Raw genomic sequence first — 16,986 nt, 5'->3', positions numbered from 1 at the left:
CATGCAGCTGTCATGCCTTGGAGCTTATCAGAGGGAATCAAACTGCTTTCCCCTCATTTAGCAATGCCTCTCAAAATATGAAGAAATAAGGAAGAACATTATGCTCATGACCCTTTGTATTCAACTATATTTTTATGCACAAGAAAGTAATCTGCACTCATACTAGCTATAAAATAGATGAAACAAAATAATGGTCATAGATTTAAAGTATGTTACATCTTCAATATCAAAAAATTACAACATGATCTATGTTTCTTTTTTTATTGAGTTATAGTCAGTTTACAATGTGTCAATTTCTGGTGTACAGCACAGTTTTTCAGTTATACATGAATATTCATATATTCATTTTCATATTCTGATCTATGTTTCTTAAATAAACTTAGGAATTATATTTTTACTTTATCCTTTCAGAACTTCAAGTGGTATTTGCTGTTTTTAGATTTTGGCATAGCCTTTTTATTGAAAAACTTTCTTCACAACATTCTTTTATTTCTGACTTTAAGTTCAGGTTAGCTGCTGTAACAGATATACATGAAGGTATCTGTCATCTGATCTTTTAATAAACTTCTGTTTGTTTCACGTAACACCTCAACATAGGCTTTCAAATAGCACATGACTCTGTTGATTTCCCTCCAGTCAGAGACTCAGGGGCCCAGTGACCTTCAATGTGCGGATTTGCCATCATCAACATGTTGCTTCAACTCTTGGTAGATCCCTTGGGTTTATTCCACTCAGTTGTAAAGGGGAAATGAACTTGTACATGGCAAATATCACTTCCACCCTTATTGAATTGCTGAGAACCACTTCGGTGTGAATTCTCTTTGCCCTCAGGGTACCAGAGGATGTGGGCGCTTAGATGCTGCAGGCGGGAGCATCACCAAGAGCTCACCTCCTGAGCAGAGCCCTTAGTCCACTGCACATGCTTGTGCAAAGAGGTGAGTCTCAGAGGCACTCGCTGTTCTGGGGCCTGCCTGTGGCCACTTGTTTGTCCTGGGACCTCGGCAGGAGTCCCGACCACTCTTGCTATATGTTCACCTTTATCTGTCCTTGTGAGGGGTCATGTGCACCTGTGTCTGCCTGAGTCCACACACACCAACAACCCATCCAGGGTTGATGATGGAGCCTGAGGACATGCCCACCCATACACGTGCTTATGCAGTTATGCATCCAAACTCTCTGGGGAAACCGAGGCCCAGAGGGAAGTAGAGACTGGCTTAGGGTGTGATATGTGGGCAGAATCCAGAAGAAAAGTGATGATTTCAGCTTCCTAGGCCAGTACTTAATCCCTCCTATCATATTTAGTTTGGAAATAAAAGACCCTATGATCTTGGTGAACCCCTACCATCACCTCCCAATTCGGACCATTTTTCTTTCTGTATTTCCATAATCACATAGGCATGCACAAACAGAAACAGACTGCAGTCAGGGGCCTTGGGAGGAACAGACACAGTGTAAGTGACAAGGGAGAGAGGAAAAGGAGGTTGGAGCAGCTCTGCCATGGAGCAGGGACATCCATTCCCCCGGCAGTGTGTCCAGCGGCCCACACCACGAAGGGAATTCTCCAAGTTCTTACAGCCCCACCTGGGCATGGGCCATTTCCACAGTGTCTCCAGGGGACAGGGCCTGGGGTCATAAAGCGCATCACTCTCAAGGCCGAGAACTGGGCTGGCACACGTCCCATCTCCCGGTACACTCAAAGAGCACAGGTGAGAGGGACCACTTCTTTCTTTACAAATCGAATCCTTGCCTTGGCTGCCCCAGGGGTTCTGCGCGCTTGGGAAGTCGGCTGACCTTGATTCTCCACCAGTGACCTACTGTGCTGTGTGAGCTTGGGGAAACGCTTTCCACACACAGAGGTCCCTCAGAGGAGACAGGAGCTTGGGGCTTTGGGAGCGAGGACGTGTGGTGGAGCAGAATGGGTCAGAGCCATGGACCAAGAGTCATGGGTCCAGGAATGAGACCAGTTGAATCCTTAGGGTCCTCATTTGGAAGTGTCGGCTTAAAGAATAATACACAACATAAGATGTTGGGGGACAGTTGGTGGAGCCAGTGAGATGGGTTGGTAAGAATTTACCAGAAAGGGAGAATTTCAAGAACAAAGGAGAGTTTAATAATATGCTGCAAAAAGCAACAGTGAACCACACAGGCAGGAGGTCCCTGAGTGTCCACCAAATGTGAACGTGCGGCATCTTTTATTGAGGAAGGGGCCGTGAACACAGGGGCTAGGGGAACAGATTTCTGATTGGCTGTAAGTGAGGTAGGGGGTTTGGTATATGAGAGGATAGTGGATTTGTAACTCCAGTAAGATGGAGACATGGGCTGGTGCAAGCAAGGTAGTGGAATTTATAATTCTGTTAAGGAGGGGGCGTGGGCTGGGACAGGTCAGCCTGAGCTGCGGCGAGACCAGTCACTTCCCTGGGCTGTTAACTGTGCCAAGGTGAACACCCACTGGGGTTTATCTCCCAAAGAGGAGCAGGCAGGTGCCTAAGGGCTGGCACCTCAGCTGGCACCAGTTTGCACTGCACAAAAGTCACGAGTGTAAGTTTTATCAGGGTCTTACTGAAGATTAAGCCCAGGAGACAGCCGCTCAGGAGCTCTGAGTAAACCGCTCCAGAGAGGTCGGGGAGGAGCCAGTGTGGATGTGAATTTTTTGGTTGGGGAAATACATGTGGTCAAGTATACATCTTGGTAAAAGATTACTGCTAGTCACAAAGAACAGATATCTCAAAATAATTATTTTATTGCTTTTCTTTTTTTAAAACATTTTTAATTGAGTTAAAGTCAGTTTACAATGTTGTGTCAGTCTCCAGTGTAGAGCACAATTTTTCAGTTATACATGAACATACATGTATTCATTGTTGCATTTTTTTTCGCTGTGAGCCACCACAAGATCTTGTATATATTTCCCTGTGCTATACAGTATAATCTTGTTTATCTATTCGATATATGCCTGTCAGTATCTACAAATTTCGAACTCCCCGTCTGTCCCTTCCCACCCACCTCCCCCTTGGCAACCACAAGTTTGTATTCTATGTCTATATCTATGTGTCTGTTTCTGTTTTGTATTTATGTTTTGTTTTGGTTTTTGGTTTGGTTTTTTTTTTTTTTTTTTTTTTTGGTTTCCACATATGAGCGATCTCAAACGGTATTTTTCTTTCTGGCTTACTTCACTTAGAATGACATTCTCCAGGGACATCCATGTTGCTGCAAATGGCGTTATGTTGTCATTTTTTATTTTACTGTTTTTCTATGTGTGGAAAGATGCAAGAATCTGGGGGTCATTGAAATTCTTCCTAACATATACATCTATCTATCTAAGGGCCTATTTACTCACACCACAGAGTGCCTCATCCTGTTTTTTTCACCCTGAATTCCTTTCAGAATTCACCATTGGCGGACAGCTACAGTGGGCTGCAACTTAACCCTTGATGAGCAATGCTCTTTGCTTTTGTTGTTGTTGGGTACAGAAGTAGCGGGTATTATTTCCATGTTTGAGGTGAGGATGTCTAAACACGACATCCCAGAGGTGGGAGACAAGGAGGGGAGAGAGTGGCTTCTGACATCCAGTCCACAGCCCAGAAGCCTGCAGGTTGTCAGCCCTGAGGCTCTGGCGAGCTCAGCCCTGAGGACATTCAACGAAGATTCAGGCCGGGGGCGTCAGTGTTAGTGCTGGCCACTAGGGGGAAGCCGCCTCCCGGGGCAGAGCTGCGCGCTGAGCGTTCCCGGAGCAGACACAGCGCTGCCGAGGTGACTCTGGCCATGCCCCCGCCTCATGAACCACAGGCGCCTCCTGTTGTGAGAGGTCATCTCTGCAGACTGAGGTGGGCAGACGCAGGGGGAGAGCGCCGCGATCTTTCTCACCGTGCTCTGAGCGCGCGTGCTTGCCAGGTGAGCCCCTGTGCAGAGCTGAAATGGCCTCTCCCAGGGGTCTGGGGGAGGGGACAAGAGCTCACAAGCAAGACGAGGAAGAAGAGAGCGAGCACTGCCCCGAACTGCAGGGCGCTGTGAGGAGGGCTTGGCAGTCACCGGGTGGGAGGGTCTGAGCGTCCTCACTGAGGTGGCATCTCCTGGGACCAGAATGGAAAATGGGAGCCAGCCCTGCACACCAGTCAGGAAGAAGGCTCCACGGGGGCGGAGACTCCCAGGCAGAAGTGAGCTGGCCAGCGGGGTAAGTCAGTGGCCGGTGTGGCTGGAGGCAGCCCAGGAGGAGAGAGCAGGAGGCGGGCTGGGTGCTGGGGATCAGGTGCTGGCCCGCACCTGTCTGCTCCTCTCTCATAATATTACCGCCAAACTTAGCGCTTACGAAGCATGGATATTTAATAGCTTCCAGTTCCCGTGGCCCCGGAGCGGCTTGGCTTGATGCCTCTGTCTCCGGGTCTCCATGCGGCGGGGGCCGGCGCCTCAACTGAGGCCCAGCAGTAGAAGGCTTTTCTTCCAAGCGCGGGCACTTGACGCCTGTCGGGCTTCAGTCTGGACCCACAGCCTTAGTTCCTCTCATCCTGTTGTCAGCGGCGCTCCTTCTGTTCTTCCCTGTGTGGGCCTCGCCAAAGGGCAGCGCTTAATATCTGTGCTCTGCCCCAGATCCAGGAATACGACAGAGAGAGAGACACAGAGATATAGACAGAGACAGAGACAGAGCGAGACAGCAGGAGGCTGACCGAGAGAACACAGAGAGAGAGAGAGAACAGCAGAGGGAGGGAGGTCCGGGGACGGAACACGAGGGAATGCGTCAGAGGGGAGGGACAATCCCTTTGTTATTAAAACTTAGATGTGACACCCCGTCATCTTGACATATTCTCTTGGTCAGGAGCCACTTACTAACTAGTGGTTACAGTAGCATGTGTATTCCAGGACTGGAGCCACTGGAAGCCACTGTGGAGTGAATACAGCGATATATTCACTGCAACTCACTCAGAGCAAGAAATTGAGGTAAGACTTTGCATTAATGGGTATTATTGAGATTAAAAGTTAGAATGTGCTCTTTGGGTGTCATAATTAGGGTCTCATCAGGCCCAACATAAATCTACATTAAATATAATTTAAAAGCCCAAGGGCAGCAGTGAAGTACAGCGACAGCAGCAAAGGAGCCGTGTTCTCAGTGTTCATATAAAAGGCAACTCCCAGGACATTTTATGTGTAAGAGAATTTTGCTTAAATAATTCATATTAAAGCTATGCTCCCCTGGTTTTTAAATTCTACAAGGTTATGTGTCTTAATAAAGTAATTAAACAACTTCTTTCATTGCTTATATGCCCATTGAATGTCAGAGCTGCACAAGCTTTTTGGAAATATTTAGCATCCCTTTCTATCTCCATTTTACAGATAAGTAAGCTGAGGCCTAGGGAGGTCACCACGTGAACAATGACACAAAGTTCTCTGACACCTGGTTTACATTCCTTGCTTATTGAGGAAAAAAGAACTTTCCTTTCTCAAAGTTCAATGGACAAATTCTGTGTCATTTTTAAAGAAGAGTGACATTAGTCAACATTTGAAAGATACAAACAAACTTATTATCTTAAAGTTAGGTTTCATGTTTTTTTTCCCAAAATGTAAAATACAGGATAATTATTGTTCTTCCTGTTAGCATCGACACGTTAGGTTATTTGAGATGCGGGAACTCTCTTGGAATGTTGACATTTTCAGTTCAGCCCTCAGTAGGTTTTTAAAAATGTCCTCAGCTTCAGTGCTTTTGCCCGTCTAGTCAATCCTGGTCACCGTAACTGGGTTGCAACACATTTGTTTTTCCCACAAGTCACTTTATGCAGGAGTATCAGGGCCAGCGGCAAGGCTTCCTACACACGTACGAGCCTCTCTCTCAGGTTCCTGCCGGGGTGGCACAAACAGCAGTGGAGGATGGTTTGGTGACACTCACTGGGTCTTTCGCCTGTTGGACGGCCGAGGTCAGCATCCACATCTCATTCACAGAAGGGAGGTAGGACTGCAGCGCGCCTGTGCATGTCTCGTTCATCTCTCCCACGCGCAGACTGGAAGGACTCCGTGGGAGTGAGCAGGAGCTGCAGAGAAAAGGCCTCAAGTTCTCACCTGAGTCCAGTTCAGCTTGTGGATAACAGACAGTTCAATCTTTGGGTTTGGCCCAGTCTCTCCCAGTAATTCTAAACTCTTCTAAAATTTACTCCAGACACTGCATTTACCACAATGAGAGGTCCTATGAGTTCCTGGGTACAGAGGTCACCCCACACTCTTTATTACCCTGTGGCTACAAAGTAAGCTCTCTCCTGGGACTGAGATACTGTAAACCTCAGTGGAAACAGTGAAATGAGTGGCTACCTTTGAAGGTGAGCTGACCTCGGGGGTAATTCCAGCCTTATTTCTCACTGTTCCCACCTGTGCCTATGTAGACAGTGTACAGATTGAAGAAGGCATCATGTCATGTGCTCATCTCATCGTGTCATGTGCACATCTCATCATGTCATGTGCTCATCTCATCGTGTCATGTGCTCATCTCATCGTGTCATGTGCACATCTCATGCTTGCCCACCTGCTGTAGTCCTCTCACCTGCCTTCACATTATCATGGCCCCCTCCTCATGCTGTTGCTCCTAGGGTTCAGGCTGCTGTCTCACTCTACCAACCAGAGCTTTTTTACCTCTAAAATTGAAGCTCAATAGTAATCATTTTTCGCAACTTGACAAAGCAGATTTTGGCAACGATTTAATGACACCCAAAGCAGAGGCTATTTTTTTTTTTTAACTTACACATTGGATTTCATAAATATTAAAAACTTTTGTGTCTCAAAAGACATTATCAACCAAATGGAAATACAACCCATAGAATGAGAGACCATACTTGCAAGCCATGTATCTGATAAGGGATTAATATCTAGAATAGATAAATAAATTTTAAACTCAATTGAAAAAGCAAGCAACCCAAATGAAAAGTAAGCAAATGATGTGGAGGGACATTTTCTTTCTTTTTTTAATTGAACTGTAGTCAGTTACAGTGTGTCAGTTTCTGGTGTACAGCATGTTTCAGTCATACATATACATACATATATTTGTTTTCATATTCTTTTTCATTACTGAAAGATATTAAATATAGTTCCCTGTGTTATACAGAAGAAATTTGTTTTTTATCTATTTTATATGTACTAGTTAATATTTATAAATCTTGAACTCCCAATTTATCCCTTCCGACCTCCTTCCCCTGGGTAATCATAAGTTTGTTTGCTATGTCTGTGAATCTGTTTCTGTTTTGCAGATAAGTTCATTAGTGTCTTCTTTCTTTCTTTTTTTTTTTAGATCCTTCTACATATAAGTGATATCATATGGTATTTTTCTTTCCTTTCTGGCTTACTTCACTTAGAATGATGATCTCCAGATCCATCCATGTTGCTGCAAATAGCATTATTTTATTCTTTTTTATGACTGAGTAGTATTCCATTGTATAAGTATACCACAACTTCTTTATCTAGTCATCTGTTGATGGACATTTAGGTTGCTTCCATGTCTTGGCTATTGTTAAATAGTGCTGCTATGAATGCTGGGGTGCATGTATATTTTCAAATTAGAGTTCCCTCCAGATATAGCCCAGGAGTGGGATTGCTGGGTCATATTGTAAGTCTATTTTTAGTCTTTTGAGGAATCTCCATACTGTTTTCTATAATGGCTGCACCAAACTATTCCCACCAACAGTGTAGGAGGGTTCCCTTTTCTCCACACCTTCTCCAGCATTTATTGTTTGTGGACTTTTGAATGATGGCCATTCTAACTGGTGTGAGGTGAACGTCATTGCAGTTTTAATTTGCATTTCTCTCATAGTTAGTGATATTGAGCATTTTTTCATGTGCCTGTTGGCCATTTGTATGTCTTCATTGGAGAACTGCTTGTTGAGGTCTTCTGCCCATTTTTCATTTGGGTTGTTTTTTGGTTTTTGTTTTTTTTTTTTGTCATTAAGTTGCATGAGCTGTTTATATATTCTATATTCCATATATAGTCCCGAAATTAAACCTTTGTCAATCACATCATTTGCAAATATTTTCTCTCATTCCATAGGCTGTCTTTTTGTTTTGCTTATTGTTTCCTTTGCTGTGCAAAAACATATAAGTTTAATTAGGTCCCATTTGTTAATTTTTTGCATTTATTTCTGAGAGACACTTTCTTAAAGAAGATATACATATGGTAAATGAGCATATGAAAAGATGTTCAACCTCACTAATCATTAGGGAAATATGTCATTACACAGTGAGGTACCATTTCACATCCATTAGAATGACCCATCAGAGAGAGAGAGGAGAGAGAAAGAAGAATAGGTATTGACAAAGAAGTGGAGCAACTGCAAACTTCATGCATGGCAGTGGAAATGTAAAGTGATGTAGTTGCTGTAGAGATCAGAATGGCAGTTTCCAAAACAAAATGACAAATAAAGTTCCACTTCTGGGTATATACCCAAAGAAATTAAATGTGGTCTTGAAAATGTATATGAACATATCTGAACACGTTCATAGCATCTTTATTCATAATAGTTAAAACATGGAAGCAATCCAAGAGTCTTTCCAGGAATGAATGGATAAGCAAAATATGGTATAGACACACATGTAATTAAATATTATTTATCTTGTAAAGGGAAGGAAATGTTGACATATGCCACAACATGGATAAACCTTTAGGATATTATCCTAAGTGAATAAGATAGTCAAAAACACAAACCTTATGTGATTCCATTATAAGAGGTACCTAGATAGTCAAATTCATAGAGACAGGAAGTAGAATGGTGTTTGCCAGGGATGGGAGAAGGGGGTAATGGGAAGTTACTGATTGATGAGTACGCAGTTTTCATTTTGAAATATGAAAAGAGTTCTGAAGATGGATAGTTGTGATGGTGGCACAACATTAATGTATTTAATACACTTAAAATGTACTTAATGACATGTACACATAAAATAACTAAAATGATAATTTGACATTATATGTACTTTACATCAATAAAAATATTTTTTTTAATTTAAAAAGTGAAAATACAGAGAAATGAGCAGAGGAAAATTTAGTCTTGCCATTTTTAGTCTTCTATTTTGACCCTGCTATTTTGTCTCAGCCATTTCACCTGATATAATTTTGATCAAAAAAAGTATTCTGAGTCTATGCCTACTAAAACTTAGAAATCAAAATTATACAAAAGAGTAAAACATTTGTTGAAAAATTATTTTTCAGAGGTAACTTAATAAGACATTTTAATTCCTGGATCAATTTTTCTTCTTAGCTAACATTTGCAAATTAAATTTAATATAGAATAAAATGTAAGTTAAAGAAATTGGACTAGAGACTCAGTAATACATTCAATACACCAAAAAGTTAATAACAGATCATACATTCTAATATGATGTGATTTTGTCCTCATTATTAACATATGTAATTCTGGCCAAAGTATTTAGTTAACACTTGAGCTTGAAGGAGTATAAAGCAAACTAACAAACTGACGTCCCTGATGCAAAACTGTTTGCTGATTCCTTCTTTACTGAGAATAACTTAATCCAGGTGCTGTGCTCCAGGAAGGAGATGACAGGCTGGTAATCTCAGAAGGAGGGACAGACCCTCCGGAGTTCCTCCCAAAGGTTCATTGAGGTTGAGAGAAACATAGCACCCTGACTGTTAGCACCTTTTCTGTTCCATCCAGTTTTTTATAAAACCTCGAATCCCCAGCCCTGAGACGGGCTCACAGCCGTTACGGTATTAGCCTGCTATGACTCCCTTTGCTGGGCACAGCAGCAAAGCTGCTCTTTTTTTTGCTCCCAAAACTCTGCCTCTGAGTCTGAATTCGCTTTTCGGGGTACAGAGGTGGATTTTTTTGGCAACAGCTCATAAAATATTGCAGCAAATTCTAGATTAATAAGGTGGCTTTTTTTTTTTGGTATTACTTTTAAAATATATTAGATAAATCTCTCCTTTACTGTTCTTTGGATTGGGGAATTTTCATTAACCATATTATAAGGCTTGATTTATTATTGATTTATTATTTGTTTAGTGTTGCCTGGAAGCCTGCATTAGCTTCTAGATCCTTGGGGGCAGGCAGTGGGGCCCCAGGCCCACTCAGGTAACTGGGGTGGTTCTGGCTGGGGTTCAACAATGTGTGTTAAGCACTGACTGCATGCAGGCACTTTTCTACATGCTGAGGTGACTCAGTGAGTGAAGCAGATACAATTCCTGGGGCTCAGGTCTAGTATGAGAGTCGGGCAGTCAGTCCAGGTACCATAAGCATCCATGTCCACAGCACATTAGCTGTGATGCCCTCCTGGCCTCCTTTAGATATGGATGTGTCCTCCCATGTTCTGACCTTGATGATGAACCACAGGACCAACTAAAACTGTGAGAGGTTTTTAAGTCCACAAGGAGGGCCCCCTATCTTCACAGAACAAAGAAGGAGAGTGTGGGATCTGTGGCTGAGCAGGGACTGACAAGCCTGGATCTCACACATGTCTTGATTGTCCTGGGAGAGTTGAGGTCTGGGAGCTTCCCCCTGAAGAAACAAATGACTTAAAGGGAGGTGTGCGTGGGCCCCAGCCCCTTGGGGGAGCAGCAGGGGAGGTGGCGGAGTCAACCCCTGAGAGACACGTTCCCTGCACAGTCTGTCTCCCTTTCCTTCCTTCTCCACATCCATCTCTTCTGACCGCCACACCGAGGCCCAGGACAGGAGGTGTGGTGAACAGCCTGCTCACAAAACTGTCTCACACTCAATCCCGATGTCCATGTGCTTGGAGGCTGGGGTAGGCTGTGCCCATGACCTCGGGGAGAAGAGTCTCAGTAGAAAGACTGGACTCACACAGGATCTCTGTCAGACTTGCTCCATGACTGGGCCTCCGCCTGCCAGGACAGCCACAGAGGGGCTGGAATTGGACGGGGGCCATAATCGGGGTTCCAGACCCAAAGAAAGGTGCTGTGGGAACACACTGTGAAGTAAAGGGCCAGGTCCCTGACTCTGCCCAATACATGACTCCCCACAGAGTCCCTCTCCTTGGGCCCCTGGCCAGAGCAGTATGTGCAGCATATCTCGCAGCCCCTGACCTGTCTCTGTTTCAAGCTAAAGCTGGCCTATGTGTAAGTCAGCTTTCCTGGATCAGACCTGACTCACCACGCTCCCCTTTTCCTAGTCAAGGCGTAACTTCTAGACCTCGCTGAGGTAGAGCCAGAGGGTAGGGGGGCTGCAGGCTGGGCTGGGGGCACGGGCTGGGTGCTCCTTTACAGGCAGTGGGATCTTTACTGTTTTGGGAAAGGCACAGGGAACGTCAGTTATGTGGTTGAACCTTACTCTCTTTCTTGCTCCAGCATTAGCTCTAAGGATGTTTCCTGCTGCACCCTTAGAGCGAAGTTTGGACCTAGAAATAGTTTTACCTCCATTCCTCCCACCACATCTAGTGCTGGAGTCAGGCTCACCTCCATCAGCTGCTCCAGAGGTGGGACAAGCCCTACCATCTGCTCAGCCTGACTGCCAGGTCCTGAGCCAGAGTCAGCTGGACAGTCTTCTCTAGTGGGAATTCCATCTCCAGCTCCAAAAAGAGAGACAGAGCCAGCTCCAGCCCCAGCGTGTCCCTGCCTCTAACATGTGACCAGAAAAACCTGGTTGAGTAAGGAGAGGCCTGACCTCAGGGCCTTCCCTCCAAGGCTGGTGGCAGAGCAGTTGACTCTGATGGCTGCGATGGATGTGGTGAGAAGCTAGGTTCTCAGTGCATGTCTGGGGCAGGGCTCCCCTATTCCATCAGCTGCCCCAAGCTTGTCTTTCCCTGATCCAGATCCCTATGAAATGTGTCCAAAGCCCAGACTCACCACTTATCAGCCATGTGGCCTGGGCAACTTCCACAAAGCCCAAGCCTTGCTGTCTGCATGAGGCCAGCAGAGACAGACAATAACAGGCTTGCTGCGCAGAGTGGCCGTGCAGATTAAATGAGCTGGAGCAGCTAGAAAGCCGTGCAGGGGGACGGGAGCTTACTGTGTGCAGCCGGGTCCATGGATCACTCGCTCATCTGCTCAGCAGCCTCAGCACTTATTAGGCACCTGAAGTGTATATATAGTTACAAACAAAGCCCACAGTTGTAGCTGCCACAGGGGAATGTACATATGAATGGGGAGTCAGACCAGAGGAGCAATCAGCATGGGTGGAAGATGCCCCCTTGGGTTGAGCAGAACTGAGTTGCCTTCAGGAGCTTGGAGTTAGTGAGTATGAACTGGGTGAAAATACCCCTCTCCTTTCCTCATCAGTCTTGAGTCCTGGGTGCTTCTGTGCTGAGTGCTCTCAGGGGACAGAGAACAAAGCCCAAGGACTCAGACAAGGCTCAGGCCACATCCTTGGCCTCCTGAGCCCCAGTTCTGACCAGTGACCCCTGACTGGAATGCAGATATGGGGTGACACTCCCCCTGTTCCCCTGGGGCTGTTCAAGAAGGTGGTTCCCTCCCAGTTCCCTGAGCTCCATCTGATCCCATGGGATCCAGCCTTGCAATGAGCACATGGCACCCACTGTGCCTGCCACCACCACCCAGTTCAGCAAAGTGGCCAACCTGCCTCGATGACCTGAGAAAGACAGTCCAGGACAGGGCCAGGGTGAGGAAGCACCGAGTCAAGGGTTTGCCATGGGGAGCCCGGTGTGTCGCCTCTCCAGAGCCTTGGTACTGTCTGCTCTCTTTTATCAGCTCCGAGATTGAAGTCTGTGATCTACGGCTCCACACAGCCCTTCCTACCAGGGCCATGTGGACCTTGACTCAAATGTCCCAGCGGTGGGTTAGTTACTCCCACGTGGCTCATTTTTTGGATGGAGCTAAAATCTCCCTTCCTGTAGATTTTTAAAATCCTCCTTTCTTACTCACTGGATCTCATCTCTGCCCTCCCCAGGCTCCCTGGACATCTGTATCACTCAGGGCAGGAGAAGACAGTGAGGGTGACTGGAGCCAGAGCAAGCAGGGCGGCAGCTTTCCACCTCACGTCTTGTTCCCGTCTCTTCCCGGGAGTGCCACGTCCTCTGGACTTCTCCTCCCTGCGTGCTGTCCTCTCTGCCTTGTGGGGCACCTCGGCTCACTGTCTGCAAGTGGCATGGGGGAAAGCTGCCAGGTACTAAGTGTCTCCCTACAGGAAGTCCAGGGTGGATGTGGGACCTGTGTGCGTCACTGCCTTCTAGGTCAGGCGGGACCTCCTAGACAGCAAAGGACAAGGACAGGGGCTTGAGCGCCGAGTCTCTAAGCCTTCCCCAGGTGATAAAACAATATTCCTACTGCTTTTGGAATCAGTTTTGTTAAATGTCAGATACTGGGCTGAGCCAAATTGGAGATCTTCAGTTGACTCCTTTATAGCAACAGAGCTATGTCCAGTTGAAAGTCAAACTCATCAAAAACAGAGCTTTTCAAAGGAAATGGAAATAGAGTCACCTGGTGACCAACATGAGCGCTCCATCCTTAGTCCCACAGAGTCTTAGAGGAGCCCAGTGAAAACCCTCAGCCAGCAGTCTGATTTTTTTTTAGGTTCTCAAATGAAAGGGTTTGTATTTTAATGCCCCCCTCATATATTTTTCTACATCTCCTTTCTTCTTTCCTTTCTGCTTAAGAAGAGTTCCTGAAAAATCTAAAAAGCTGTGTAGCAAAGACAACTCACTGAACAGAGAACTACTCATCACAGTAGCATAGAAGCTAAAGGTCTGAAAAAAAAAAATAGGAGCGGTGAGAGGAACAGGGGACTGAGCAGGATTTTTTTTTTTTTTTTTTTTTTTTGGTTTCTCACTTAAAGACTCTTGGAAAAATTCCAGTCTTCTCTGGATTAACAGGAAGAAGGACCTGCTTTGTCCACAAGTGGGTCAGGAGGCCCTAGTAATGAGATACAGTGGTGATGCTGGGCTGTTCCAGGAGGGGACTGATAGCAAAATCAGCAGGTCTCTGGCTTCCATGCTGATCCATCCTGCTGGCACTTAGCTTTCTCCAGGCCGCTGAGGGGATGGGATGGGGAGAGGTAGCTTTCCTCCCTAAACCAGCCCAGTTGGTCCTCGGGAGCCCTGCTGCTCCTCTATCTTCACCACACTTCCAAATGGAGGACACCCTTCTTGCCCCAAGGATGGGCACTGCAGGGGAATCCCATGGGCTGGATTTACAAATGTGCTGCCTGGCCTTGGGTCCAAATGGCTGGACCAGAGACAGATATGTGTGCACGGTGTCCCTGTACAGTCGCCACTGGTCAGAGCCAGGATTCCCACCTGGGTGCCTAGTCAGTAATGACACGTGCCCTGGGGGCTTATGAGATGTGTCTCAGGGACTTAGTGGATGAATTCTTAGTAGATCCTTCCTGCAAAGGACCTCAGAAGCTTCACGCAGAAGAGGAAGCAAAATGGCTGTCACCCTCTACCCTGTCAGTCAGTGGTGGCACCTCAGGGGTCTCATTCCTGAGTGGATGAAAAGAAACTGCTATGCGGGGGGGGGGGGGGGGGGTCCTGAGCTGTTCCTGGGGAGGCGAAGGTGTTGATGTGACTTTGGTGGGTGGCAGAGACTCCAGGCAGAGAATTCAACCAGGCCTTCAAGATACCTCATCTTGCTCCTTCCACGGCCCCACCCAGATGGGGGCCTGGACACAACTTGAGAGCCCAGAGGACAGGGCATTTCCGTCTGGGTGGGGCTGTGATGGCATGAAGGAAGCCGTAACATGTGGGCCTCCAAGGTGGGTGCAGTCTCTTCTCTGTGGGCCCCTGAGCAACCCATTGCTCCTGTTTGGAACTGTGTCTCCTCATCTGGGAAGCAGAAGGATACGGGTCCTCTGGTACAGGCCTCATGAGGCTATAATGAGGTAAAAGAGAAGAAAGGGAGGTGGGGGTTCTGTGCCTGCCCCACCTGCAGGGCTGAGGGCAAGAACAGTGCTGATGGGATGACAGCAATATGGCACTGAGTTCTCAGGAGAACCTGTGTGGCAAGTGGAATTCCCACACTTTCCAGATGAGGAAATAGGCTCAGGGAGGCCAGGCCACGGGGCCAAGGCCACGTACAGAATGAGTGTTGGAAGTGGGGTTAGGCTAGAATCAGAGCATGCTGGGAGACTTGGGTCAGATGTCCAGGTCTGTGGTCAGGGATACTAGGGGAAGATGGGGTGAGGGGCATACAGCCTCAGTGACGCTGTCCTCAGTTCTGGCAGGAACGACCCTCTGCCTTTGCCACCCTGATGATGACATTCCATCATGCACAGAAGAGGTTGCAGAAGAAGACAAATGTCCTGTAGGGGAGGGAACTCCCCCACTCAGCTGGAGGCCTCCGAACTTAGACAGGAGGGGACTTGCTCCTTCATCCTGCCTTCTGTTGTCGCATTGCCTGAAATCCTCTTTTAAGATGACCAGCGGGAGGATCTGGAAGAGCTTGTGCAGGATGGATTTTGGGGTGGAAAAGGGGACAATGATCAAATACCATGTGATTTGTCAAAGGCAGGCCTTGGGAGGTGATTATGGGTCTGGTATTCTTGGAGGTTATTAAGGGTCTGAGACCGCTCCATGAGGAACCCCTGGGGTGGGGCCCAGAGCTGAGGGCGAGAAGTTTTCAGGGGAGGGTCCGCAGGGGAACCTGAGACCAGAGGCTCATCCCACCCCCTCCCGATGGCACAAGATGCTGTCCCCTTAGCACAGTCCTCACTGACCTGATGGTGCTGGACACGGTGACGGAGGATTATCTAAGGAGAGTGAACTTGGGAGCTAGACAGAGAAGACCAGGATTGAGGCTTGGAAAAACCCCTGAGCTGTCAGCACTTGGCAAACTTCCTCTCAGGAGAGCCTCACAGCCGCCCCTGTGGGCTGGAACATCATGTGAGCATTAGGGATGAGTGAGAGGAGGCTCCATGTGAGACACTGACCCCAGTTCCCAGGGCTGGTGAAGCAGCAGAGCTTCCTGACTGCAAAGCTGCAGGAGGTTTTGTCTGACCTGGACTCAGCCTCTGCCCCAGGTGATATCCACGGGGCGAGAGTGCAGCGGGGGCCTCCCCATGTCCACCAACACAGAAGAGATCAGTTAGCCTCTTCCTGCCTGAAGGCTCAGACTCCTGGAGAATCAGCAAAGAGGGTTGTGCTACAAGGTCCCTGAGACTCAGCCCACATGTCACACTCTGGGGCCAAGGCTCGGCCTAGGTCCACACCCTGTTTGCTGTGCATTCTGGCCCCTTTGTGAAGCCTGGTGGTAGTGAGCCTAGGGGGCTAGGACTGACTGGAGGGCTCCTTCTTGTCTGTCTGTCTGTCTGTCTTCCAAGGAAATGAGATTAACAGCCAGAAACAGAACAAGGTGAACAGCTGTATCTCTCCCTGTGGAAGAGGGCATAAGAATGGAAATCAGAAGCACCCCTGGGCAGAAAACTCCTTGGCTTCATCCCCTGAATCTTACATTTGCTGGGAGAATTTGATAACAGAAGGGTGGGAGGCCCAACCAGCTGATGGGTAAGGGAAAGGGCATGGCATCAAGGAAAGCTTCCTGGAGGAGGGGCTCTTTATTCCATCTCTGAGAACAGGTAAGGCCTGGATGTAATTGTAGGGAAGAAGGGTTCCCAAGTGAGCAAAGACGCAGGACCAATCCCCTGCCTCACTCTTCACCCCCTTACATCATCCACTACACAGGCCCTGTCTGCATCTTCTCCCTCCCTCTGGTCCCAGAAATACAAAATCATGGCAGAGATCATATTGCTCCAGGTAGCTGCAGAAAATTACAGCCTAGAGCCCAAGGAGCAATTTGGTGTCTGGTTCTGGGACATGGAGCGGCTCAATGAGAATGAGAGGTGAGGCCAGGCAGGAGACGGGAGAAGGCAGCGGTGGACTCTTCCTGCCAGCCAGTCCAGAGAGCCTGAGCCCACATGTGCCTGGTCAGCCCCACACCTGGTTGGCCACCACTGGGACACCCAGACTCCAGCTGCTGGGCGGACACTGTGAGGGATACCTGACATGTGATGGATACCACTCCCTCCCATAACTGCATCCTGTCCTGCTGGCTGGAGCCCCGGTCACAGCTGGGCAGCAGAACACTCAAGGCCAAGAAGAACAGGCCAC

The 16,986-nt window shown here is 47.3% G+C and overlaps 1 long non-coding RNA gene across 2 annotated transcripts; it reads left to right on the top strand.

Moving 5' to 3' along the window:
• The first annotated feature begins 3,718 nt into the window (after positions 1-3,718).
• LOC116154302 (uncharacterized) lies at positions 3,719-16,525 on the top strand. Of its 2 annotated transcripts, none has more exons than XR_004138118.2 (3): positions 3,719-4,168; positions 4,852-4,929; positions 12,834-16,525. It is a non-coding gene; the product is annotated as an uncharacterized LOC116154302 (long non-coding RNA). The 2 variants fall into 2 exon arrangements; XR_010381334.1 differs by lacking the exon at positions 12,834-16,525 and adding an exon at positions 5,820-6,984.
• Positions 16,526-16,986: the final 461 nt, after the last annotated feature.

The sequence above is a fragment of the Camelus dromedarius genome, chromosome 6 (assembly GCF_036321535.1).
Source record: "Camelus dromedarius isolate mCamDro1 chromosome 6, mCamDro1.pat, whole genome shotgun sequence".
NCBI lineage: Eukaryota > Metazoa > Chordata > Mammalia > Artiodactyla > Camelidae > Camelus > Camelus dromedarius.
The sequence above is the reverse complement of the archived record's forward strand: the minus strand, read 5'-3'. Positions and strand labels throughout refer to the sequence as shown.